The sequence below is a fragment of the Equus caballus genome, chromosome 16 (genome assembly GCF_041296265.1).
Source record: "Equus caballus isolate H_3958 breed thoroughbred chromosome 16, TB-T2T, whole genome shotgun sequence".
NCBI classification, from domain to species: Eukaryota; Metazoa; Chordata; class Mammalia; order Perissodactyla; family Equidae; genus Equus; species Equus caballus.
In genome coordinates this window covers 841324-868465 of record NC_091699.1, presented here as the reverse complement: position 1 = coordinate 868465, position 27142 = coordinate 841324, and positions in this window count along the sequence as shown.

Here is a 27142-nt window from a genome sequence, read left to right as displayed (position 1 = left end):
CGCCCTTTGGAAAGAAGCCTGCACGTTGTGCCTTTCAGCTCTAGGGCAAAGTAGCACACCCAGAGCAGAAGTCCTACTTCAGCCAGATCAGGCCTGCAAAGAAACTGCGTTTCACAGGCCTTTGGAAGAGATGTTCCCGGTAGGCTGTAAGAGCACTGTGCAGAGCGAGTTGTTTCTTAGCTTCCCAAAGAGCTGGAAGGAAGATGCTGTGGGGCCCAACTCGCCTTTTGGAAAGAAGCCTGCACGTTGTGCCTTTCAGCTCTAGGGCAAAGGAGCACACCCAGAGCAGAAGTCCTACTTCAGCCAGATCAGGCCTGCAAAGAAACTGCGTTTCACAGGCCTTTGGAAGAGATGTTCCCGGTAGGCTGTAAGAGCACTGTGCAGAGCGAGTTGTTTCTTAGCTTCCCAAAGAGCTGGAAGCAAGATGCTGTGGGGCCCAACTCGCCCTTTGGAAAGAAGCCTGCACGTTGTGCCTTTCAGCTCTAGGGCAAAGTAGCACACCCAGAGCAGAAGTCCTACTTCAGCCAGATCAGGCCTGCAAAGAAACTGCGTTTCACAGGCCTTTGGAAGAGATGTTCCCACTAGTCTGTAAGAGCACTGTGCAGAGCGAGTTGTTTCTTAGCTTCCCAAAGAGCTGGAAGCAAGATGCTGTGGGGCCCAACTCGCCCTTTGGAAAGAAGCCTGCACGTTGTGCCTTTCAGCTCTAGGGCAAAGTAGCACACCCAGAGCAGAAGTCCTACTTCAGCCAGATCAGGCCTGCAAAGAAACTGCGTTTCACAGGCCTTTGGAAGAGATGTTCCCACTAGGCTGTAAGAGCACTGTGCAGAGCGAGTTGTTTCTTAGCTTCCCAAAGAGCTAGAAGCAAGATGCTGTGGGGCCCAACTCGCCCTTTGGAAAGAAGCCTGCACGTTGTGCCTTTCAGCTCTAGGGCAAAGTAGCACACCCAGAGAAGAAGTCCTACTTCAGCCAGATCAGGCCTGCAAAGAAACTGCGTTTCACAGGCCTTTGGAAGAGATGTTCCCGCTAGGCTGTAAGAGCACTGTGCAGAGCGAGTTGTTTCTTAGCTTCCCAAAGAGCTGGAAGCAAGATGCTGTGGGGCCCAACTCGCCCTTTGGAAAGAAGCCTGCACGTTGTGCCTTTCAGCTCTAGGGCAAAGTAGCACTCCCAGAGCAGAAGTCGTACCTTAGCCAGATCAGGCCTGCAAAGAAACTGCGTTTCACAGGCCTTTGGAAGAGATGTTCCCCGTAGGCTGTAAGAGCACTGTGCAGAGCGAGTTGTTTCTTAGCTTCCCAAAGAGCTGGAAGCAAGATGCTGTGGGGCCCAACTCGCCCTTTGGAAAGAAGCCTGCACGTTGTGCCTTTCAGCTCTAGGGCAAAGTAGCACACCCAGAGCAGAAGTCCTACTTCAGCCAGATCAGGCCTGCAAAGAAACTGCGTTTCACAGGCCTTTGGAAGAGATGTTCCCGGTAGGCTGTAAGAGCACTGTGCAGAGCGAGTTGTTTCTTAGCTTCCCAAAGAGCTGGAAGCAAGATGCTGTGGGGCCCAACTCGCCCTTTGGAAAGAAGCCTGCACGTTGTGCCTTTCAGCTCTAGGGCAAAGTAGCACACCCAGAGCAGAAGTCCTACTTCAGCCAGATCAGGCCTGCAAAGAAACTGCGTTTCACAGGCCTTTGGAAGAGATGTTCCCGGTAGGCTGTAAGAGCACTGTGCAGAGCGAGTTGTTTCTTAGCTTCCCAAAGAGCTGGAAGCAAGATGCTGTGGGGCCCAACTCGCCCTTTGGAAAGAAGCCTGCACGTTGTGCCTTTCAGCTCTAGGGCAAAGTAGCACACGCAGAGCAGAAGTCCGACTTCAGCCAGATCAGGCCTGCAAAGAAACTGCGTTTCACAGGCCTTTGGAAGAGATGTTCCCGGTAGGCTGTAAGAGCACTGTGCAGAGCGAGTTGTTTCTTAGCTTCCCAAAGAGCTGCAAGCAAGATGCTGTGGGGCCCAACTCGCCCTTTGGAAAGAAGCCTGCACGTTGTGCCTTTCAGCTCTAGGGCAAAGTAGCACACCCAGAGCAGAAGTCCTACTTCAGCCAGATCAGGCCTGCAAAGAAACTGCGTTTCACAGGCCTTTGGAAGAGATGTTCCCACAAGGCTGTAAGAGCACTGTGCAGAGCGAGTTGTTTCTTAGCTTCCCAAAGAGCTGGAAGCAAGATGCTGTGGGGCCCAACTCGCCCTTTGGAAAGAAGCCTGCACGTTGTGCCTTTCAGCTCTAGGGCAAAGTAGCACACCCAGAGCAGAAGTCCTACTTCAGCCAGATCAGGCCTGCAAAGAAACTGCGTTTCACAGGCCTTTGGAAGAGATGTTCCCACAAGGCTGTAAGAGCACTGTGCAGAGCGAGTTGTTTCTTAGCTTCCCAAAGAGCTGGAAGCAAGATGCTGTGGGGCCCAACTCGCCCTTTGGAAAGAAGCCTGCACGTTGTGCCTTTCAGCTCTAGGGCAAAGTAGCACACCCAGAGCAGAAGTCCTACTTCAGCCAGATCAGGCCTGCAAAGAAACTGCGTTTCACAGGCCTTTGGAAGAGATGTTCCCACTAGTCTGTAAGAGCACTGTGCAGAGCGAGTTGTTTCTTAGCTTCCCAAAGAGCTGGAAGCAAGATGCTGTGGGGCCCAACTCGCCCTTTGGAAAGAAGCCTGCACGTTGTGCCTTTCAGCTCTAGGGCAAAGTAGCACACCCAGAGCAGAAGTCCTACTTCAGCCAGATCAGGCCTGTAAAGAAACTGCGTTTCACAGGCCTTTGGAAGAGATGTTCCCGGTAGGCTGTAAGAGCACTGTGCAGAGCGAGTTGTTTCTTAGCTTCCCAAAGAGCTGGAAGCAAGATGCTGTGGGGCCCAACTCGCCCTTTGGAAAGAAGCCTGCACGTTGTGCCTTTCAGCTCTAGGGCAAAGTAGCACACCCAGAGCAGAAGTCGTACCTTAGCCAGATCAGGCCTGCAAAGAAACTGCGTTTCACAGGCCTTTGGAAGAGATGTTCCCGGTAGGCTGTAAGAGCACTGTGCAGAGCGAGTTGTTTCTTAGCTTCCCAAAGAGCTGGAAGCAAGATGCTGAGGGGCCCAACTCGCCCTTTGGAAAGAAGCCTGCACGTTGTGCCTTTCAGCTCTAGGGCAAAGTAGCACACCCAGAGCAGAAGTCCTACTTCCGCCAGATCAGGTCTGTAAAGAAACTGCGTTTCACAGGCCTTTGGAAGACATGTTCCCAGTAGGCTGTAAGAGCACTGTGCAGAGCGAGTTGTTTCTTAGCTTCCCAAAGAGCTGGAAGCAAGATGCTGTGGGGCCCAACTCGCCCTTTGGAAATAAGCCTGCACGTTGTGCCTTTCAGCTCTAGGGCAAAGTAGCACACCCAGAGCAGAAGTCCTACTTCAGCCAGATCAGGCCTGCAAAGAAACTGCGTTTCACAGGCCTTTGGAAGAGATGTTCCCACTAGGCTGTAAGAGCACTGTGCAGAGCGAGTTGTTTCTTAGCTTCCCAAAGAGCTGGAAGCAAGATGCTGTGGGGCCCAACTCGCCCTTTGGAAATAAGCCTGCACGTTGTGCCTTTCAGCTCTAGGGCAAAGTAGCACACCCAGAGCAGAAGTCCTACTTCAGCCAGATCAGGCCTGCAAAGAAACTGCGTTTCACAGGCCTTTGGAAGAGATGTTCCCACTAGGCTGTAAGAGCACTGTGCAGAGCGAGTTGTTTCTTAGCTTCCCAAAGAGCTGGAAGCAAGATGCTGTGGGGCCCAACTCGCCCTTTGGAAAGAAGCCTGCACGTTGTGCCTTTCAGCTCTAGGGCAAAGTAGCACACCCAGAGCAGAAGTCCTACTTCAGCCAGATCAGGCCTGCAAAGAAACTGCGTTTCACAGGCCTTTGGAAGAGATGTTCCCGGTAGGCTGTAAGAGCACTGTGCAGAGCGAGTTGTTTCTTAGCTTCCCAAAGAGCTGGAAGCAAGATGCTGTGGGGCCCAACTCGCCCTTTGGAAAGAAGCCTGCACGTTGTGCCTTTCAGCTCTAGGGCAAAGTAGCACACCCAGAGCAGAAGTCCTACTTCAGCCAGATCAGGCCTGCAAAGAAACTGCGTTTCACAGGCCTTTGGAAGAGATGTTCCCGGTAGGCTGTAAGAGCACTGTGCAGAGCGAGTTGTTTCTTAGCTTCCCAAAGAGCTGGAAGCAAGATGCTGTGGGGCCCAACTCGCCCTTTGGAAAGAAGCCTGCACGTTGTGCCTTTCAGCTCTAGGGCAAAGTAGCACACGCAGAGCAGAAGTCCTACTTCAGCCAGATCAGGCCTGCAAAGAAACTGCGTTTCACAGGCCTTTGGAAGAGATGTTCCCGGTAGGCTGTAAGAGCACTGTGCAGAGCGAGTTGTTTCTTAGCTTCCCAAAGAGCTGCAAGCAAGATGCTGTGGGGCCCAACTCGCCCTTTGGAAAGAAGCCTGCACGTTGTGCCTTTCAGCTCTAGGGCAAAGTAGCACACCCAGAGCAGAAGTCCTACTTCAGCCAGATCAGGCCTGCAAAGAAACTGCGTTTCACAGGCCTTTGGAAGAGATGTTCCCGGTAGGCTGTAAGAGCACTGTGCAGAGCGAGTTGTTTCTTAGCTTCCCAAAGAGCTGGAAGCAAGATGCTGTGGGGCCCAACTCGCCCTTTGGAAAGAAGCCTGCACGTTGTGCCTTTCAGCTCTAGGGCAAAGGAGCACACCCAGAGCAGAAGTCCTACTTCAGCCAGATCAGGCCTGCAAAGAAACTGCGTTTCACAGGCCTTTGGAAGAGATGTTCCCACAAGGCTGTAAGAGCACTGTGCAGAGCGAGTTGTTTCTTAGCTTCCCAAAGAGCTGGAAGCAAGATGCTGTGGGGCCCAACTCGCCCTTTGGAAAGAAGCCTGCACGTTGTGCCTTTCAGCTCTAGGGCAAAGTAGCACACCCAGAGCAGAAGTCCTACTTCAGCCAGATCAGGCCTGCAAAGAAACTGCGTTTCACAGGCCTTTGGAAGAGATGTTCCCACTAGTCTGTAAGAGCACTGTGCAGAGCGAGTTGTTTCTTAGCTTCCCAAAGAGCTGGAAGCAAGATGCTGTGGGGCCCAACTCGCCCTTTGGAAAGAAGCCTGCACGTTGTGCCTTTCAGCTCTAGGGCAAAGTAGCACACCCAGAGCAGAAGTCCTACTTCAGCCAGATCAGGCCTGCAAAGAAACTGCGTTTCACAGGCCTTTGGAAGAGATGTTCCCACTAGGCTGTAAGAGCACTGTGCAGAGCGAGTTGTTTCTTAGCTTCCCAAAGAGCTGGAAGCAAGATGCTGTGGGGCCCAACTCGCCCTTTGGAAAGAAGCCTGCACGTTGTGCCTTTCAGCTCTAGGGCAAAGTAGCACACCCAGAGAAGAAGTCCTACTTCAGCCAGATCAGGCCTGCAAAGAAACTGCGTTTCACAGGCCTTTGGAAGAGATGTTCCCGGTAGGCTGTAAGAGCACTGTGCAGAGCGAGTTGTTTCTTAGCTTCCCAAAGAGCTGGAAGCAAGATGCTGTGGGGCCCAACTCGCCCTTTGGAAAGAAGCCTGCACGTTGTGCCTTTCAGCTCTAGGGCAAAGTAGCACTCCCAGAGCAGAAGTCGTACCTTAGCCAGATCAGGCCTGCAAAGAAACTGCGTTTCACAGGCCTTTGGAAGAGATGTTCCCCGTAGGCTGTAAGAGCACTGTGCAGAGCGAGTTGTTTCTTAGCTTCCCAAAGAGCTGGAAGCAAGATGCTGTGGGGCCCAACTCGCCCTTTGGAAAGAAGCCTGCACGTTGTGCCTTTCAGCTCTAGGGCAAAGTAGCACACCCAGAGCAGAAGTCCTACTTCAGCCAGATCAGGCCTGCAAAGAAACTGCGTTTCACAGGCCTTTGGAAGAGATGTTCCCGGTAGGCTGTAAGAGCACTGTGCAGAGCGAGTTGTTTCTTAGCTTCCCAAAGAGCTGGAAGCAAGATGCTGTGGGGCCCAACTCGCCCTTTGGAAAGAAGCCTGCACGTTGTGCCTTTCAGCTCTAGGGCAAAGTAGCACACCCAGAGCAGAAGTCCTACTTCAGCCAGATCAGGCCTGCAAAGAAACTGCGTTTCACAGGCCTTTGGAAGAGATGTTCCCGGTAGGCTGTAAGAGCACTGTGCAGAGCGAGTTGTTTCTTAGCTTCCCAAAGAGCTGGAAGCAAGATGCTGTGGGGCCCAACTCGCCCTTTGGAAAGAAGCCTGCACGTTGTGCCTTTCAGCTCTAGGGCAAAGTAGCACACGCAGAGCAGAAGTCCTACTTCATCCAGATCAGGCCTGCAAAGAAACTGCGTTTCACAGGCCTTTGGAAGAGATGTTCCCGGTAGGCTGTAAGAGCACTGTGCAGAGCGAGTTGTTTCTTAGCTTCCCAAAGAGCTGCAAGCAAGATGCTGTGGGGCCCAACTCGCCCTTTGGAAAGAAGCCTGCACGTTGTGCCTTTCAGCTCTAGGGCAAAGTAGCACACCCAGAGCAGAAGTCCTACTTCAGCCAGATCAGGCCTGCAAAGAAACTGCGTTTCACAGGCCTTTGGAAGAGATGTTCCCACAAGGCTGTAAGAGCACTGTGCAGAGCGAGTTGTTTCTTAGCTTCCCAAAGAGCTGGAAGCAAGATGCTGTGGGGCCCAACTCGCCCTTTGGAAAGAAGCCTGCACGTTGTGCCTTTCAGCTCTAGGGCAAAGTAGCACACCCAGAGCAGAAGTCCTACTTCAGCCAGATCAGGCCTGCAAAGAAACTGCGTTTCACAGGCCTTTGGAAGAGATGTTCCCGGTAGGCTGTAAGAGCACTGTGCAGAGCGAGTTGTTTCTTAGCTTCCCAAAGAGCTGGAAGCAAGATGCTGTGGGGCCCAACTCGCCCTTTGGAAAGAAGCCTGCACGTTGTGCCTTTCAGCTCTAGGGCAAAGTAGCACACCCAGAGCAGAAGTCCTACTTCAGCCAGATCAGGCCTGCAAAGAAACTGCGTTTCACAGGCCTTTGGAAGAGATGTTCCCACTAGTCTGTAAGAGCACTGTGCAGAGCGAGTTGTTTCTTAGCTTCCCAAAGAGCTGGAAGCAAGATGCTGTGGGGCCCAACTCGCCCTTTGGAAAGAAGCCTGCACGTTGTGCCTTTCAGCTCTAGGGCAAAGTAGCACACCCAGAGCAGAAGTCCTACTTCAGCCAGATCAGGCCTGCAAAGAAACTGCGTTTCACAGGCCTTTGGAAGAGATGTTCCCACAAGGCTGTAAGAGCACTGTGCAGAGCGAGTTGTTTCTTAGCTTCCCAAAGAGCTGGAAGCAAGATGCTGTGGGGCCCAACTCGCCCTTTGGAAAGAAGCCTGCACGTTGTGCCTTTCAGCTCTAGGGCAAAGTAGCACACCCAGAGAAGAAGTCCTACTTCAGCCAGATCAGGCCTGCAAAGAAACTGCGTTTCACAGGCCTTTGGAAGAGATGTTCCCGGTAGGCTGTAAGAGCACTGTGCAGAGCGAGTTGTTTCTTAGCTTCCCAAAGAGCTGGAAGCAAGATGCTGTGGGGCCCAACTCGCCCTTTGGAAAGAAGCCTGCACGTTGTGCCTTTCAGCTCTAGGGCAAAGTAGCACTCCCAGAGCAGAAGTCGTACCTTAGCCAGATCAGGCCTGCAAAGAAACTGCGTTTCACAGGCCTTTGGAAGAGATGTTCCCCGTAGGCTGTAAGAGCACTGTGCAGAGCGAGTTGTTTCTTAGCTTCCCAAAGAGCTGGAAGCAAGATGCTGTGGGGCCCAACTCGCCCTTTGGAAAGAAGCCTGCACGTTGTGCCTTTCAGCTCTAGGGCAAAGTAGCACACCCAGAGCAGAAGTCCTACTTCAGCCAGATCAGGCCTGCAAAGAAACTGCGTTTCACAGGCCTTTGGAAGAGATGTTCCCGGTAGGCTGTAAGAGCACTGTGCAGAGCGAGTTGTTTCTTAGCTTCCCAAAGAGCTGGAAGCAAGATGCTGTGGGGCCCAACTCGCCCTTTGGAAAGAAGCCTGCACGTTGTGCCTTTCAGCTCTAGGGCAAAGTAGCACACGCAGAGCAGAAGTCCTAATTCAGCCAGATCAGGCCTGCAAAGAAACTGCGTTTCACAGGCCTTTGGAAGAGATGTTCACGGTAGGCTGTAAGAGCACTGTGCAGAGCGAGTTGTTTCTTAGCTTCCCAAAGAGCTGGAAGCAAGATGCTGTGGGGCCCAACTCGCCCTTTGGAAAGAAGCCTGCACGTTGTGCCTTTCAGCTCTAGGGCAAAGTAGCACACCCAGAGCAGAAGTCCTACTTCAGCCAGATCAGGCCTGCAAAGAAACTGCGTTTCACAGGCCTTTGGAAGACATGTTCCCGGTAGGCTGTAAGAGCACTGTGCAGAGCGAGTTGTTTCTTAGCTTCCCAAAGAGCTGGAAGCAAGATGCTGTGGGGCCCAACTCGCCCTTTGGAAAGAAGCCTGCACGTTGTGCCTTTCAGCTCTAGGGCAAAGTAGCACACGCAGAGCAGAAGTCCTAATTCAGCCAGATCAGGCCTGCAAAGAAACTGCGTTTCACAGGCCTTTGGAAGAGATGTTCACGGTAGGCTGTAAGAGCACTGTGCAGAGCGAGTTGTTTCTTAGCTTCCCAAAGAGCTGGAAGCAAGATGCTGTGGGGCCCAACTCGCCCTTTGGAAAGAAGCCTGCACGTTGTGCCTTTCAGCTCTAGGGCAAAGTAGCACACCCAGAGCAGAAGTCCTACTTCAGCCAGATCAGGCCTGCAAAGAAACTGCGTTTCACAGGCCTTTGGAAGACATGTTCCCGGTAGGCTGTAAGAGCACTGTGCAGAGCGAGTTGTTTCTTAGCTTCCCAAAGAGCTGGAAGCAAGATGCTGTGGGGCCCAACTCGCCCTTTGGAAAGAAGCCTGCACGTTGTGCCTTGCAGCTCTAGGGCAAAGTAGCACACCCAGAGCAGAAGTCCTACTTCAGCCAGATCAGGCCTGCAAAGAAACTGCGTTTCACAGGCCTTTGGAAGAGATGTTCCCACTAGGCTGTAAGAGCACTGTGCAGAGCGAGTTGTTTCTTAGCTTCCCAAAGAGCTGGAAGCAAGATGCTGTGGGGCCCAACTCGCCCTTTGGAAAGAAGCCTGCACGTTGTGCCTTTAGGCTCCAGGGCAAAGTAGCACACCCAGAGCAGAAGTCCTACTTCAGCCAGATCAGGCCTGCAAAGAAACTGCGTTTCACTGGCCTTTGGAAGAGATGTTCCCGTTAGGCTTTAAGAGCACTGTGCAGAGCGAGTTGTTTCTTAGCTTCCCAAAGAGCTGGAAGCAAGATTCTGTGGGGCCCAACTCGCCCTTTGGAAAGAAGCCTGCACGTTGTGCCTTTCAGCTCTAGGGCAAAGTAGCACACCCAGAGCAGAAGTCCTACTTCAGCCAGATCAGGCCTGCAAAGAAACTGCGTTTCACAGGCCTTTGGAAGAGATGTTCCCGGTAGGCTGTAAGAGCACTGTGCAGAGCGAGTTGTTTCTTAGCTTCCCAAAGAGCTGGAAGCAAGATGCTGTGGGGCCCAACTCGCCCTTTGGAAAGAAGCCTGCACGTTGTGCCTTTCAGCTCTAGGGCAAAGTAGCACACCCAGAGCAGAAGTCCTACTTCAGCCAGATCAGGCCTGCAAAGAAACTGTGTTTCACAGGCCTTTGGAAGAGATGTTCCCGGTAGGCTGTAAGAGCACTGTGCAGAGCGAGTTGTTTCTTAGCTTCCCAAAGAGCTGGAAGCAAGATGCTGTGGGGCCCAACTCGCCCTTTGGAAAGAAGCCTGCACGTTGTGCCTTTCAGCTCTAGGGCAAAGTAGCACACCCAGAGCAGAAGTCCTACTTCAGCCAGATCAGGCCTGTAAAGAAACTGCGTTTCACAGGCCTTTGGAAGACATGTTCCCGGTAGGCTGTAAGAGCACTGTGCAGAGCGAGTTGTTTCTTAGCTTCCCAAAGAGCTGGAAGCAAGATGCTGTGGGGCCCAACTCGCCCTTTGGAAAGAAGCCTGCACGTTGTGCCTTTCAGCTCTAGGGCAAAGTAGCACACCCAGAGCAGAAGTCCTAATTCAGCCAGATCAGGCCTGCAAAGAAACTGCGTTTCACAGGCCTTTGGAAGAGATGTTCACGGTAGGCTGTAAGAGCACTGTGCAGAGCGAGTTGTTTCTTAGCTTCCCAAAGAGCTGGAAGCAAGATGCTGTGGGGCCCAACTCGCCCTTTGGAAAGAAGCCTGCACGTTGTGCCTTTCAGCTCTAGGGCAAAGTAGCACACCCAGAGCAGAAGTCCTACTTCAGCCAGATCAGGCCTGCAAAGAAACTGCGTTTCACAGGCCTTTGGAAGAGATGTTCCCACTAGGCTGTAAGAGCACTGTGCAGAGCGAGTTGTTTCTTAGCTTCCCAAAGAGCTGGAAGCAAGATGCTGTGGGGCCCAACTCGCCCTTTGGAAAGAAGCCTGCACGTTGTGCCTTTCAGCTCTAGGGCAAAGTAGCACACCCAGAGCAGAAGTCCTACTTCAGCCAGATCAGGCCTGCAAAGAAACTGCGTTTCACAGGCCTTTGGAAGAGATGTTCCCACTAGTCTGTAAGAGCACTGTGCAGAGCGAGTTGTTTCTTAGCTTCCCAAAGAGCTGGAAGCAAGATGCTGTGGGGCCCAACTCGCCCTTTGGAAAGAAGCCTGCACGTTGTGCCTTTCAGCTCTAGGGCAAAGTAGCACACCCAGAGCAGAAGTCCTACTTCAGCCAGATCAGGCCTGCAAAGAAACTGCGTTTCACAGGCCTTTGGAAGAGATGTTCCCGGTAGGCTGTAAGAGCACTGTGCAGAGCGAGTTGTTTCTTAGCTTCCCAAAGAGCTGGAAGCAAGATGCTGTGGGGCCCAACTCGCCCTTTGGAAAGAAGCCTGCACGTTGTGCCTTTCAGCTCTAGGGCAAAGTAGCACACCCAGAGCAGAAGTCGTACCTTAGCCAGATCAGGCCTGCAAAGAAACTGCGTTTCACAGGCCTTTGGAAGAGATGTTCCCGGTAGGCTGTAAGAGCACTGTGCAGAGCGAGTTGTTTCTTAGCTTCCCAAAGAGCTGGAAGCAAGATGCTGAGGGGCCCAACTCGCCCTTTGGAAAGAAGCCTGCACGTTGTGCCTTTCAGCTCTAGGGCAAAGTAGCACAGCCAGAGCAGAAGTCCTACTTCCGCCAGATCAGGTCTGTAAAGAAACTGCGTTTCACAGGCCTTTGGAAGACATGTTCCCGGTAGGCTGTAAGAGCACTGTGCAGAGCGAGTTGTTTCTTAGCTTCCCAAAGAGCTGGAAGCAAGATGCTGTGGGGCCCAACTCGCCCTTTGGAAATAAGCCTGCACGTTGTGCCTTTCAGCTCTAGGGCAAAGTAGCACACCCAGAGCAGAAGTCCTACTTCAGCCAGATCAGGCCTGCAAAGAAACTGCGTTTCACAGGCCTTTGGAAGAGATGTTCCCACTAGGCTGTAAGAGCACTGTGCAGAGCGAGTTGTTTCTTAGCTTCCCAAAGAGCTGGAAGCAAGATGCTGTGGGGCCCAACTCGCCCTTTGGAAAGAAGCCTGCACGTTGTGCCTTTCAGCTCTAGGGCAAAGTAGCACACGCAGAGCAGAAGTCCTACTTCAGCCAGATCAGGCCTGCAAAGAAACTGCGTTTCACAGGCCTTTGGAAGAGATGTTCCCGGTAGGCTGTAAGAGCACTGTGCAGAGCGAGTTGTTTCTTACCTTCCCAAAGAGCTGCAAGCAAGATGCTGTGGGGCCCAACTCGCCCTTTGGAAAGAAGCCTGCACGTTGTGCCTTTCAGCTCTAGGGCAAAGTAGCACACCCAGAGCAGAAGTCCTACTTCAGCCAGATCAGGCCTGCAAAGAAACTGCGTTTCACAGGCCTTTGGAAGAGATGTTCCCGGTAGGCTGTAAGAGCACTGTGCAGAGCGAGTTGTTTCTTAGCTTCCCAAAGAGCTGGAAGCAAGATGCTGTGGGGCCCAACTCGCCCTTTGGAAAGAAGCCTGCACGTTGTGCCTTTCAGCTCTAGGGCAAAGGAGCACACCCAGAGCAGAAGTCCTACTTCAGCCAGATCAGGCCTGCAAAGAAACTGCGTTTCACAGGCCTTTGGAAGAGATGTTCCCACAAGGCTGTAAGAGCACTGTGCAGAGCGAGTTGTTTCTTAGCTTCCCAAAGAGCTGGAAGCAAGATGCTGTGGGGCCCAACTCGCCCTTTGGAAAGAAGCCTGCACGTTGTGCCTTTCAGCTCTAGGGCAAAGTAGCACACCCAGAGCAGAAGTCCTACTTCAGCCAGATCAGGCCTGCAAAGAAACTGCGTTTCACAGGCCTTTGGAAGACATGTTCCCACTAGGCTGTAAGAGCACTGTGCAGAGCGAGTTGTTTCTTAGCTTCCCAAAGAGCTGGAAGCAAGATGCTGTGGGGCCCAACTCGCCCTTTGGAAAGAAGCCTGCACGTTGTGCCTTTCAGCTCTAGGGCAAAGTAGCACACCCAGAGCAGAAGTCCTACTTCAGCCAGATCAGGCCTGCAAAGAAACTGCGTTTCACAGGCCTTTGGAAGAGATGTTCCCACTAGGCTGTAAGAGCACTGTGCAGAGCGAGTTGTTTCTTAGCTTCCCAAAGAGCTGGAAGCAAGATGCTGTGGGGCCCAACTCGCCCTTTGGAAAGAAGCCTGCACGTTGTGCCTTTCAGCTCTAGGGCAAAGTAGCACACCCAGAGAAGAAGTCCTACTTCAGCCAGATCAGGCCTGCAAAGAAACTGCGTTTCACAGGCCTTTGGAAGAGATGTTCCCGGTAGGCTGTAAGAGCACTGTGCAGAGCGAGTTGTTTCTTAGCTTCCCAAAGAGCTGGAAGCAAGATGCTGTGGGGCCCAACTCGCCCTTTGGAAAGAAGCCTGCACGTTGTGCCTTTCAGCTCTAGGGCAAAGTAGCACTCCCAGAGCAGAAGTCGTACCTTAGCCAGATCAGGCCTGCAAAGAAACTGCGTTTCACAGGCCTTTGGAAGAGATGTTCCCCGTAGGCTGTAAGAGCACTGTGCAGAGCGAGTTGTTTCTTAGCTTCCCAAAGAGCTGGAAGCAAGATGCTGTGGGGCCCAACTCGCCCTTTGGAAAGAAGCCTGCACGTTGTGCCTTTCAGCTCTAGGGCAAAGTAGCACACCCAGAGCAGAAGTCCTACTTCAGCCAGATCAGGCCTGCAAAGAAACTGCGTTTCACAGGCCTTTGGAAGAGATGTTCCCGGTAGGCTGTAAGAGCACTGTGCAGAGCGAGTTGTTTCTTAGCTTCCCAAAGAGCTGGAAGCAAGATGCTGTGGGGCCCAACTCGCCCTTTGGAAAGAAGCCTGCACGTTGTGCCTTTCAGCTCTAGGGCAAAGTAGCACACCCAGAGCAGAAGTCCTACTTCAGCCAGATCAGGCCTGCAAAGAAACTGCGTTTCACAGGCCTTTGGAAGAGATGTTCCCGGTAGGCTGTAAGAGCACTGTGCAGAGCGAGTTGTTTCTTAGCTTCCCAAAGAGCTGGAAGCAAGATGCTGTGGGGCCCAACTCGGCCTTTGGAAAGAAGCCTGCACGTTGTGCCTTTCAGCTCTAGGGCAAAGTAGCACACGCAGAGCAGAAGTCCGACTTCAGCCAGATCAGGCCTGCAAAGAAACTGCGTTTCACAGGCCTTTGGAAGAGATGTTCCCGGTAGGCTGTAAGAGCATTGTGCAGAGCGGGTTGTTTCTTAGCTTCCCAAAGAGCTGCAAGCAAGATGCTGTGGGGCCCAACTCGCCCTTTGGAAAGAAGCCTGCACGTTGTGCCTTTCAGCTCTAGGGCAAAGTAGCACACCCAGAGCAGAAGTCCTACTTCAGCCAGATCAGGCCTGCAAAGAAACTGCGTTTCACAGGCCTTTGGAAGAGATGTTCCCGGTAGGCTGTAAGAGCACTGTGCAGAGCGAGTTGTTTCTTAGCTTCCCAAAGAGCTGGAAGCAAGATGCTGTGGGGCCCAACTCGCCCTTTGGAAAGAAGCCTGCACGTTGTGCCTTTCAGCTCTAGGGCAAAGTAGCACACCCAGAGCAGAAGTCCTACTTCAGCCAGATCAGGCCTGCAAAGAAACTGCGTTTCACAGGCCTTTGGAAGAGATGTTCCCACTAGGCAGTAAGAGCACTGTGCAGAGCGAGTTGTTTCTTAGCTTCCCAAAGAGCTGGAAGCAAGATGCTGTGGGGCCCAACTCGCCCTTTGGAAAGAAGCCTGCACGTTGTGCCTTTCAGCTCTAGGGCAAAGTAGCACACCCAGAGCAGAAGTCCTACTTCAGCCAGATCAGGCCTGCAAAGAAACTGCGTTTCACAGGCCTTTGGAAGAGATGTTCCCACTAGTCTGTAAGAGAACTGTGCAGAGCGAGTTGTTTCTTAGCTTCCCAAAGAGCTGGAAGCAAGATGCTGTGGGGCCCAACTCGCCCTTTGGAAAGAAGCCTGCACGTTGTGCCTTTCAGCTCTAGGGCAAAGTAGCACACCCAGAGCAGAAGTCCTACTTCAGCCAGATCAGGCCTGCAAAGAAACTGCGTTTCACAGGCCTTTGGAAGAGATGTTCCCACTAGGCTGTAAGAGCACTGTGCAGAGCGAGTTGTTTCTTAGCTTCCCAAAGAGCTGGAAGCAAGATGCTGTGGGGCCCAACTCGCCCTTTGGAAAGAAGCCTGCACGTTGTGCCTTTCAGCTCTAGGGCAAAGTAGCACACCCAGAGCAGAAGTCGTACCTTAGCCAGATCAGGCCTGCAAAGAAACTGCGTTTCACAGGCCTTTGGAAGAGATGTTCCCGGTAGGCTGTAAGAGCACTGTGCAGAGCGAGTTGTTTCTTAGCTTCCCAAAGAGCTGGAAGCAAGATGCTGAGGGGCCCAACTCGCCCTTTGGAAAGAAGCCTGCACGTTGTGCCTTTCAGCTCTAGGGCAAAGTAGCACACCCAGAGCAGAAGTCCTACTTCCGCCAGATCAGGTCTGTAAAGAAACTGCGTTTCACAGACCTTTGGAAGACATGTTCCCGGTAGGCTGTAAGAGCACTGTGCAGAGCGAGTTGTTTCTTAGCTTCCCAAAGAGCTGGAAGCAAGATGCTGTGGGGCCCAACTCGCCCTTTGGAAATAAGCCTGCACGTTGTGCCTTTCAGCTCTAGGGCAAAGTAGCACACCCAGAGCAGAAGTCCTACTTCAGCCAGATCAGGCCTGCAAAGAAACTGCGTTTCACAGGCCTTTGGAAGAGATGTTCCCGGTAGGCTGTAAGAGCACTGTGCAGAGCGAGTTGTTTCTTAGCTTCCCAAAGAGCTGGAAGCAAGATGCTGTGGGGCCCAACTCGCCCTTTGGAAAGAAGCCTGCACGTTGTGCCTTTCAGCTCTAGGGCAAAGTAGCACACGCAGAGCAGAAGTCCTAATTCAGCCAGATCAGGCCTGCAAAGAAACTGCGTTTCACAGGCCTTTGGAAGAGATGTTCACGGTAGGCTGTAAGAGCACTGTGCAGAGCGAGTTGTTTCTTAGCTTCCCAAAGAGCTGGAAGCAAGATGCTGTGGGGCCCAACTCGCCCTTTGGAAAGAAGCCTGCACGTTGTGCCTTTCAGCTCTAGGGCAAAGTAGCACACCCAGAGCAGAAGTCCTACTTCAGCCAGATCAGGCCTGCAAAGAAACTGCGTTTCACAGGCCTTTGGAAGACATGTTCCCGGTAGGCTGTAAGAGCACTGTGCAGAGCGAGTTGTTTCTTAGCTTCCCAAAGAGCTGGAAGCAAGATGCTGTGGGGCCCAACTCGCCCTTTGGAAAGAAGCCTGCACGTTGTGCCTTGCAGCTCTAGGGCAAAGTAGCACACCCAGAGCAGAAGTCCTACTTCAGCCAGATCAGGCCTGCAAAGAAACTGCGTTTCACAGGCCTTTGGAAGAGATGTTCCCGGTAGGCTGTAAGAGCACTGTGCAGAGCGAGTTGTTTCTTAGCTTCCCAAAGAGCTGGAAGCAAGATGCTGTGGGGCCCAACTCGCCCTTTGGAAAGAAGCCTGCACGTTGTGCCTTTCAGCTCTAGGGCAAAGTAGCACACCCAGAGAAGAAGTCCTACTTCAGCCAGATCAGGTCTGTAAAGAAACTGCGTTTCACAGGCCTTTGGAAGACATGTTCCCGGTAGGCTGTAAGAGCACTGTGCAGAGCGCGTTGTTTCTTAGCTTCCCAAAGAGCTGGAAGCAAGATGCTGTGGGGCCCAACTCGCACTTTGGAAAGAAGCCTGCACGTTGTGCCTTTCAGCTCTAGGGCAAAGTAGCACACCCAGAGCAGAAGTCCTACTTCAGCCAGATCAGGCCTGCAAAGAAACTTCGTTTCACAGGCCTTTGGAAGAGATGTTCCCACTAGGCTGTAAGAGCACTGTGCAGAGCGAGTTGTTTCTTAGCTTCCCAAAGAGCTGGAAGCAAGATGCTGTGGGGCCCAACTCGGCCTTTGGAAAGAAGCCTGCACGTTGTGCCTTTCAGCTCTAGGGCAAAGTAGCACACGCAGAGCAGAAGTCCTAATTCAGCCAGATCAGGCCTGCAAAGAAACTGCGTTTCACAGGCCTTTGGAAGAGATGTTCACGGTAGGCTGTAAGAGCACTGTGCAGAGCGAGTTGTTTCTTAGCTTCCCAAAGAGCTGCAAGCAAGATGCTGTGGGGCCCAACTCGCCCTTTGGAAAGAAGCCTGCACGTTGTGCCTTTCAGCTCTAGGGCAAAGTAGCACACCCAGAGCAGAAGTCCTACTTCAGCCAGATCAGGCCTGCAAAGAAACTGCGTTTCACAGGCCTTTGGAAGAGATGTTCCCGGTAGGCTGTAAGAGCACTGTGCAGAGCGAGTTGTTTCTTAGCTTCCCAAAGAGCTGGAAGCAAGATGCTGTGGGGCCCAACTCGCCCTTTGGAAAGAAGCCTGCACGTTGTGCCTTTCAGCTCTAGGGCAAAGTAGCACACCCAGAGCAGAAGTCCTACTTCAGCCAGATCAGGCCTGCAAAGAAACTGCGTTTCACAGGCCTTTGGAAGAGATGTTCCCACAAGGCTGTAAGAGCACTGTGCAGAGCGAGTTGTTTCTTAGCTTCCCAAAGAGCTGGAAGCAAGATGCTGTGGGGCCCAACTCGCCCTTTGGAAAGAAGCCTGCACGTTGTGCCTTTCAGCTCTAGGGCAAAGTAGCACACCCAGAGCAGAAGTCCTACTTCAGCCAGATCAGGCCTGCAAAGAAACTGCGTTTCACAGGCCTTTGGAAGAGATGTTCCCACTAGTCTGTAAGAGAACTGTGCAGAGCGAGTTGTTTCTTAGCTTCCCAAAGAGCTGGAAGCAAGATGCTGTGGGGCCCAACTCGCCCTTTGGAAAGAAGCCTGCACGTTGTGCCTTTCAGCTCTAGGGCAAAGTAGCACACCCAGAGCAGAAGTCCGACTTCAGCCAGATCAGGCCTGCAAAGAAACTGCGTTTCACAGGCCTTTGGAAGAGATGTTCCCACTAGGCTGTAAGAGCACTGTGCAGAGCGAGTTGTTTCTTAGCTTCCCAAAGAGCTGGAAGCAAGATGCTGTGGGGCCCAACTCGCCCTTTGGAAAGAAGCCTGCACGTTGTGCCTTTCAGCTCTAGGGCAAAGTAGCACACCCAGAGCAGAAGTCGTACCTTAGCCAGATCAGGCCTGCAAAGAAACTGCGTTTCACAGGCCTTTGGAAGAGATGTTCCCGGTAGGCTGTAAGAGCACTGTGCAGAGCGAGTTGTTTCTTAGCTTCCCAAAGAGCTGGAAGCAAGATGCTGAGGGGCCCAACTCGCCCTTTGGAAAGAAGCCTGCACGTTGTGCCTTTCAGCTCTAGGGCAAAGTAGCACACCCAGAGCAGAAGTCCTACTTCCGCCAGATCAGGTCTGTAAAGAAACTGCGTTTCACAGACCTTTGGAAGACATGTTCCCGGTAGGCTGTAAGAGCACTGTGCAGAGCGAGTTGTTTCTTAGCTTCCCAAAGAGCTGGAAGCAAGATGCTGTGGGGCCCAACTCGCCCTTTGGAAAGAAGCCTGCACGTTGTGCCTTTCAGCTCTAGGGCAAAGTAGCACACCCAGAGCAGAAGTCCTACTTCAGCCAGATCAGGCCTGCAAAGAAACTGCGTTTCACAGGCCTTTGGAAGAGATGTTCCCACTAGGCTGTAAGAGCACTGTGCAGAGCGAGTTGTTTCTTAGCTTCCCAAAGAGCTGGAAGCAAGATGCTGTGGGGCCCAACTCGGCCTTTGGAAAGAAGCCTGCACGTTGTGCCTTTCAGCTCTAGGGCAAAGTAGCACACGCAGAGCAGAAGTCCTAATTCAGCCAGATCAGGCCTGCAAAGAAACTGCGTTTCACAGGCCTTTGGAAGACATGTTCACGGTAGGCTGTAAGAGCACTGTGCAGAGCGAGTTGTTTCTTAGCTTCCCAAAGAGCTGGAAGCAAGATGCTGTGGGGCCCAACTCGCCCTTTGGAAAGAAGCCTGCACGTTGTGCCTTTCAGCTCTAGGGCAAAGTAGCACACCCAGAGCAGAAGTCCTACTTCAGCCAGATCAGGCCTGCAAAGAAACTGCGTTTCACAGGCCTTTGGAAGACATGTTCCCGGTAGGCTGTAAGAGCACTGTGCAGAGCGAGTTGTTTCTTAGCTTCCCAAAGAGCTGGAAGCAAGATGCTGTGGGGCCCAACTCGCCCTTTGGAAAGAAGCCTGCACGTTGTGCCTTTCAGCTCTAGGGCAAAGTAGCACACCCAGAGCAGAAGTCCTACTTCAGCCAGATCAGGCCTGCAAAGAAACTGCGTTTCACAGGCCTTTGGAAGAGATGTTCCCGGTAGGCTGTAAGAGCACTGTGCAGAGCGAGTTGTTTCTTAGCTTCCCAAAGTGCTGGAAGCAAGATGCTGTGGGTCCCAACTCGACCTTTGGAAAGAAGCCTGCACGTTGTGCCTTTCAGCTCTAGGGCAAAGTAGCACACCCAGAGCAGAAGTCCTACTTCAGCCAGATCAGGCCTGCAAAGAAACTGCGTTTCACAGGCCTTTGGAAGAGATGTTCCCACTAGGCTGTAAGAGCACTGTGCAGAGCGAGTTGTTTCTTAGCTTCCCAAAGAGCTGGAAGCAAGATGCTGTGGGGCCCAACTCGCCCTTTGGAAAGAAGCCTGCACGTTGTGCCTTTCAGCTCCAGGGCAAAGTAGCACACCCAGAGCAGAAGTCCTACTTCAGCCAGATCAGGCCTGCAAAGAAACTGCGTTTCACTGGCCTTTGGAAGAGATGTTCCCGTTAGGCTTTAAGAGCACTGTGCAGAGCGAGTTGTTTCTTAGCTTCCCAAAGAGCTGGAAGCAAGATGCTGTGGGGCCCAACTCGCCCTTTGGAAAGAAGCCTGCACGTTGTGCCTTTCAGCTCTAGGGCAAAGTAGCACACCCAGAGCAGAAGTCCTACTTCAGCCAGATCAGGCCTGCAAAGAAACTGCGTTTCACAGGCCTTTGGAAGAGATGTTCCCGGTAGGCTGTAAGAGCACTGTGCAGAGCGAGTTGTTTCTTAGCTTCCCAAAGAGCTGGAAGCAAGATGCTGTGGGGCCCAACTCGCCCTTTGGAAAGAAGCCTGCACGTTGTGCCTTTCAGCTCTAGGGCAAAGTAGCACACCCAGAGCAGAAGTCCTACTTCAGCCAGATCAGGCCTGTAAAGAAACTGCGTTTCACAGGCCTTTGGAAGACATGTTCCCGGTAGGCTGTAAGAGCACTGTGCAGAGCGAGTTGTTTCTTAGCTTCCCAAAGAGCTGGAAGCAAGATGCTGTGGGGCCCAACTCGCCCTTTGGAAAGAAGCCTGCACGTTGTGCCTTTCAGCTCTAGGGCAAAGTAGCACACCCAGAGCAGAAGTCGTACCTTAGCCAGATCAGGCCTGCAAAGAAACTGCGTTTCACTGGCCTTTGGAAGACATGTTCCCGGTAGGCTGTAAGAGCACTGTGCAGAGCGAGTTGTTTCTTAGCTTCCCAAAGAGCTGGAAGCAAGATGCTGTGGGGCCCAACTCGCCCTTTGGAAAGAAGCCTGCACGTTGTGCCTTTCAGCTCTAGGGCAAAGTAGCACACCCAGAGCAGAAGTCCTACTTCAGCCAGATCAGGTCTGTAAAGAAACTGCGTTTCACAGGCCTTTGGAAGACATGTTCCCGGTAGGCTGTAAGAGCACTGTGCAGAGCGAGTTGTTTCTTAGCTTCCCAAAGAGCTGGAAGCAAGATGCTGTGGGGCCCAACTCGCCCTTTGGAAAGAAGCCTGCACGTTGTGCCTTTCAGCTCTAGGGCAAAGTAGCACACCCAGAGCAGAAGTCCTACTTCAGCCAGATCAGGCCTGCAAAGAAACTTCGTTTCACAGGCCTTTGGAAGAGATGTTCCCACTAGGCTGTAAGAGCACTGTGCAGAGCGAGTTGTTTCTTAGCTTCCCAAAGAGCTGGAAGCAAGATGCTGTGGGGCCCAACTCGGCCTTTGGAAAGAAGCCTGCACGTTGTGCCTTTCAGCTCTAGGGCAAAGTAGCACGCGCAGAGCAGAAGTCCTAATTCAGCCAGATCAGGCCTGCAAAGAAACTGCGTTTCACAGGCCTTTGGAAGAGATGTTCACGGTAGGCTGTAAGAGCACTGTGCAGAGCGAGTTGTTTCTTAGCTTCCCAAAGAGCTGGAAGCAAGATGCTGTGGGGCCCAACTCGCCCTTTGGAAAGAAGCCTGCACGTTGTGCCTTTCAGCTCTAGGGCAAAGTAGCACACCCAGAGCAGAAGTCCTACTTCAGCCAGATCAGGCCTGCAAAGAAACTGCGTTTCACAGGCCTTTGGAAGAGATGTTCCCGGTAGGCTGTAAGAGCACTGTGCAGAGCGAGTTGTTTCTTAGCTTCCCAAAGAGCTGGAAGCAAGATGCTGTGGGGCCCAACTCGCCCTTTGGAAAGAAGCCTGCACGTTGTGCCTTTCAGCTCTAGGGCAAAGTAGCACACCCAGAGCAGAAGTCCTACTTCAGCCAGATCAGGCCTGCAAAGAAACTGCGTTTCACAGGCCTTTGGAAGAGATGTTCCCGGTAGGCTGTAAGAGCACTGTGCAGAGCGAGTTGTTTCTTAGCTTCCCAAAGAGCTGGAAGCAAGATGCTGTGGGGCCCAACTCGCCCTTTGGAAAGAAGCCTGCACGTTGTGCCTTTCAGCTCTAGGGCAAAGTAGCACACCCAGAGCAGACGTCCTACTTCATCCAGATCAGGCCTGCAAAGAAACTGCGTTTCACAGGCCTTTGGAAGAGATGTTCCCGGTAGGCTGTAAGAGCACTGTGCAGAGCGAGTTGTTTCTTAGCTTCCCAAAGAGCTGGAAGCAAGATGCTGTGGGGCCCAACTCGCCCTTTGGAAAGAAGCCTGCACGTTGTGCCTTTCAGCTCTAGGGCAAAGTAGCACACCCAGAGAAGAAGTCCTACTTCAGCCAGATCAGGCCTGCAAAGAAACTGCGTTTCACAGGCCTTTGGCAGAGATGTTCCCGGTAGGGTATAAGAGCACTGTGCAGAGCGAGTTGTTTCTTAGCTTCCCAAAGAGCTGGAAGCAAGATGCTGTGGGGCCCAACTCGCCCTTTGGAAAGAAGCCTGCACGTTGTGCCTTGCAGCTCTAGGGCAAAGTAGCACACCCAGAGCAGAAGTCCTACTTCAGCCAGATCAGGCCTGCAAAGAAACTGCGTTTCACAGGCCTTTGGAAGAGATGTTCCCACTAGGCTGTAAGAGCACTGTGCAGAGCGAGTTGTTTCTTAGCTTCCCAAAGAGCTGGAAGCAAGATGCTGTGGGGCCCAACTCGCCCTTTGGAAAGAAGCCTGCACGTTGTGCCTTTCAGCTCTAGGGCAAAGTAGCACACCCAGAGCAGAAGTCCTACTTCAGCCAGATCAGGCCTGCAAAGAAACTGCGTTTCACAGGCCTTTGGAAGAGATGTTCCCACTAGGCTGTAAGAGCACTGTGCAGAGCGAGTTGTTTCTTAGCTTCCCAAAGAGCTGGAAGCAAGATGCTGTGGGGCCCAACTCGCCCTTTGGAAAGAAGCCTGCACGTTGTGCCTTTCAGCTCCAGGGCAAAGTAGCACACCCAGAGCAGAAGTCCTACTTCAGCCAGATCAGGCCTGCAAAGAAACTGCGTTTCACTGGCCTTTGGAAGAGATGTTCCCGTTAGGCTTTAAGAGCACTGTGCAGAGCGAGTTGTTTCTTAGCTTCCCAAAGAGCTGGAAGCAAGATGCTGTGGGGCCCAACTCGCCCTTTGGAAAGAAGCCTGCACGTTGTGCCTTTCAGCTCTAGGGCAAAGTAGCACACCCAGAGCAGAAGTCCTACTTCAGCCAGATCAGGCCTGCAAAGAAACTGCGTTTCACAGGCCTTTGGAAGAGATGTTCCCGGTAGGCTGTAAGAGCACTGTGCAGAGCGAGTTGTTTCTTAGCTTCCCAAAGAGCTGGAAGCAAGATGCTGTGGGGCCCAACTCGCCCTTTGGAAAGAAGCCTGCACGTTGTGCCTTTCAGCTCTAGGGCAAAGTAGCACACCCAGAGCAGAAGTCCTACTTCAGCCAGATCAGGCCTGCAAAGAAACTGTGTTTCACAGGCCTTTGGAAGAGATGTTCCCGGTAGGCTGTAAGAGCACTGTGCAGAGCGAGTTGTTTCTTAGCTTCCCAAAGAGCTGGAAGCAAGATGCTGTGGGGCCCAACTCGCCCTTTGGAAAGAAGCCTGCACGTTGTGCCTTTCAGCTCTAGGGCAAAGTAGCACACCCAGAGCAGAAGTCCTACTTCAGCCAGATCAGGCCTGTAAAGAAACTGCGTTTCACAGGCCTTTGGAAGACATGTTCCCGGTAGGCTGTAAGAGCACTGTGCAGAGCGAGTTGTTTCTTAGCTTCCCAAAGAGCTGGAAGCAAGATGCTGTGGGGCCCAACTCGCCCTTTGGAAAGAAGCCTGCACGTTGTGCCTTTCAGCTCTAGGGCAAAGTAGCACACCCAGAGCAGAAGTCGTACCTTAGCCAGATCAGGCCTGCAAAGAAACTGCGTTTCACTGGCCTTTGGAAGACATGTTCCCCGTAGGCTGTAAGAGCACTGTGCAGAGCGAGTTGTTTCTTAGCTTCCCAAAGAGCTGGAAGCAAGATGCTGTGGGGCCCAACTCGCCCTTTGGAAAGAAGCCTGCACGTTGTGCCTTTCAGCTCTAGGGCAAAGTAGCACACCCAGAGCAGAAGTCCTACTTCAGCCAGATCAGGTCTGTAAAGAAACTGCGTTTCACAGTCCTTTGGAAGACATGTTCCCGGTAGGCTGTAAGAGCACTGTGCAGAGCGAGTTGTTTCTTAGCTTCCCAAAGAGCTGGAAGCAAGATGCTGTGGGGCCCAACTCGCCCTTTGGAAAGAAGCCTGCACGTTGTGCCTTTCAGCTCTAGGGCAAAGTAGCACACCCAGAGCAGAAGTCCTACTTCAGCCAGATCAGGCCTGCAAAGAAACTGCGTTTCACAGGCCTTTGGAAGAGATGTTCCCACTAGGCTGTAAGAGCACTGTGCAGAGCGAGTTGTTTCTTAGCTTCCCAAAGAGCTGGAAGCAAGATGCTGTGGGGCCCAACTCGCCCTTTGGAAAGAAGCCTGCACGTTGTGCCTTTCAGCTCTAGGGCAAAGTAGCACACGCAGAGCAGAAGTCCTAATTCAGCCAGATCAGGCCTGCAAAGAAACTGCGTTTCACAGGCCTTTGGAAGAGATGTTCACGGTAGGCTGTAAGAGCACTGTGCAGAGCGAGTTGTTTCTTAGCTTCCCAAAGAGCTGGAAGCAAGATGCTGTGGGGCCCAACTCGCCCTTTGGAAAGAAGCCTGCACGTTGTGCCTTTCAGCTCTAGGGCAAAGTAGCACACCCAGAGCAGAAGTCCTACTTCAGCCAGATCAGGCCTGCAAAGAAACTGCGTTTCACAGGCCTTTGGAAGAGATGTTCCCGGTAGGCTGTAAGAGCACTGTGCAGAGCGAGTTGTTTCTTAGCTTCCCAAAGAGCTGGAAGCAAGATGCTGTGGGGCCCAACTCGCCCTTTGGAAAGAAGCCTGCACGTTGTGCCTTTCAGCTCTAGGGCAAAGTAGCACACCCAGAGCAGAAGTCCTACTTCAGCCAGATCAGGCCTGCAAAGAAACTGCGTTTCACAGGCCTTTGGAAGAGATGTTCCCACTAGGCTGTAAGAGCACTGTGCAGAGCGAGTTGTTTCTTAGCTTCCCAAAGAGCTGGAAGCAAGATGCTGTGGGGCCCAACTCGCCCTTTGGAAAGAAGCCTGCACGTTGTGCCTTTCAGCTCTAGGGCAAAGTAGCACACCCAGAGCAGAAGTCCTACTTCAGCCAGATCAGGCCTGCAAAGAAACTGCGTTTCACAGGCCTTTGGAAGAGATGTTCCCACTAGGCTGTAAGAGCACTGTGCAGAGCGAGTTGTTTCTTAGCTTCCCAAAGAGCTGGAAGCAAGATGCTGTGGGGCCCAACTCGCCCTTTGGAAAGAAGCCTGCACGTTGTGCCTTTCAGCTCTAGGGCAAAGTAGCACACCCAGAGCAGACGTCCTACTTCATCCAGATCAGGCCTGCAAAGAAACTGCGTTTCACAGGCCTTTGGAAGAGATGCTCCCGGTAGGCTGTAAGAGCACTGTGCAGAGCGAGTTGTTTCTTAGCTTCCCAAAGAGCTGGAAGCAAGATGCTGTGGGGCCCAACTCGCCCTTTGGAAAGAAGCCTGCACGTTGTGCCTTTCAGCTCTAGGGCAAAGTAGCACACCCAGAGAAGAAGTCCTACTTCAGCCAGATCAGGCCTGCAAAGAAACTGCATTTCACAGGCCTTTGGCAGAGATGTTCCCGGTAGGGTATAAGAGCACTGTGCAGAGCGATGTTTCTTAGCTTCCCAAAGAGCTGGAAGCAAGATGCTGTGGGGCCCAACTCGCCCTTTGGAAAGAAGCCTGCACGTTGTGCCTTTCAGCTCTAGGGCAAAGTAGCACACCCAGAGCAGAAGTCCTACTTCAGCCAGATCAGGCCTGCAAAGAAACTGCGTTTCACAGGCCTTTGGAAGAGATGTTCCCGGTAGGCTGTAAGAGCACTGTGCAGAGCGAGTTGTTTCTTAGCTTCCCAAAGAGCTGGAAGCAAGATGCTGTGGGGCCCAACTCGCCCCTTGGAAAGAAGCCTGCACGTTGTGCCTTTCAGCTCTAGGGCAAAGTAGCACACCCAGAGCAGAAGTCCTACTTCAGCCAGATCAGGCCTGCAAAGAAACTGCGTTTCACAGGCCTTTGGAAGTGATGTTCCCACAAGGCTGTAAGAGCACTGTGCAGAGCGAGTTGTTTCTTAGCTTCCCAAAGAGCTGGAAGCAAGATGCTGTGGGGCCCAACTCGCCCTTTGGAAAGAAGCCTGCACGTTGTGCCTTTCAGCTTTAGGGCAAAGTAGCACACCCAGAGCAGAAGTCCTACTTCAGCCAGATCAGGCCTGCAAAGAAACTGCGTTTCACAGGCCTTTGGAAGACATGTTCCCGGTAGGCTGTAAGAGCACTGTGCAGAGCGAGTTGTTTCTTAGCTTCCCAAAGAGCTGGAAGCAAGATGCTGTGGGGCCCAACTCGCCCTTTGGAAAGAAGCCTGCACGTTGTGCCTTTCAGCTCTAGGGCAAAGTAGCACACCCAGAGCAGAAGTCCTACTTCAGCCAGATCAGGCCTGCAAAGAAACTGCGTTTCACAGGCCTTTGGAAGAGCTGTTCCCCGTAGGCTGTAAGAGCACTGTGCAGAGCGAGTTGTTTCTTAGCTTCCCAAAGAGCTGGAAGCAAGATGCTGTGGGGCCCAACTCGCCCTTTGGAAAGAAGCCTGCACGTTGTGCCTTTCAGCTCTAGGGCAAAGTAGCACACCCAGAGCAGAAGTCCTACTTCAGCCAGATCAGGCCTGCAAAGAAACTGCGTTTCACAGGACTTTGGAAGAGATGTTCCCACTAGGCTGTAAGAGCACTGTGCAGAGCGAGTTGTTTCTTAGCTTCCCAAAGAGCTGGAAGCAAGATGCTGTGGGGCCCAACTCGCCCTTTGGAAAGAAGCCTGCACGTTGTGCCTTTCAGCTCTAGGGCAAAGTAGCACACCCAGAGCAGAAGTCCTACTTCAGCCAGATCAGGCCTGCAAAGAAACTGCGTTTCACAGGCCTTTGGAAGAGATGTTCCCACTAGGCTGTAAGAGCACTGTGCAGAGCGAGTTGTTTCTTAGCTTCCCAAAGAGCTGGAAGCAAGATGCTGTGGGGCCCAACTCGCCCTTTGGAAAGAAGCCTGCACGTTGTGTCTTTCAGCTCTAGGGCAAAGTAGCACACCCAGAGCAGAAGTCCTACTTCAGCCAGATCAGGCCTGCAAAGAAACTGCGTTTCACAGGCCTTTGGAAGAGATGTTCCCGGTAGGCTGTAAGAGCACTGTGCAGAGCAAGTTGTTTCTTAGCTTCCCAAAGAGCTGGAAGCAAGATGCTGTGGGGCCCAACTCGCCCTTTGGAAAGAAGCCTGCACGTTGTGCCTTTCAGCTCTAGGGCAAAGTAGCACACCCAGAGCAGAAGTCCTACTTCAGCCAGATCAGGCCTGCAAAGAAACTGCGTTTCACAGGCCTTTGGAAGAGATGTTCCCGGTAGGCTGTAAGAGCACTGTGCAGAGCGAGTTGTTTCTTAGCTTCCCAAAGAGCTGGAAGCAAGATGCTGTGGGGCCCAACTCGCCCTTTGGAAAGAAGCCTGCACGTTGTGCCTTTCAGCTCTAGGGCAAAGTAGCACACGCAGAGCAGAAGTCCTACTTCAGCCAGATCAGGCCTGCAAAGAAACTGCGTTTCACAGGCGTTTGGAAGAGATGTTCCCGGTAGGCTGTAAGAGCACTGTGCAGAGCGAGTTGTTTCTTAGCTTCCCAAAGAGCTGGAAGCAAGATGCTGTGGGGCCCAACTCGCCCTTTGGAAAGAAGCCTGCACGTTGTGCCTTTCAGCTCTAGGGCAAAGTAGCACACGCAGAGCAGAAGTCCTACTTCAGCCAGATCAGGCCTGCAAAGAAACTGCGTTTCACAGGCCTTTGGAAGAGATGTTCCCGGTAGGCTGTAAGAGCACTGTGCAAAGCGAGTTGTTTCTTAGCTTCCCAAAGAGCTGGAAGCAAGATGCTGAGGGGCCCAACTCGTCCTTTGGAAAGAAGCCTGCACGTTGTGCCTTTCAGCTCTAGGGCAAAGTAGCACACCCAGAGCAGAAGTCCTACTTCAGCCAGATCAGGCCTGCAAAGAAACTGCGTTTCACAGGTCTTTCGAAGACATGTTCCCGGTAGGCTGTAAGAGCACTGTGCAGAGCGAGTTGTTTCTTAGCT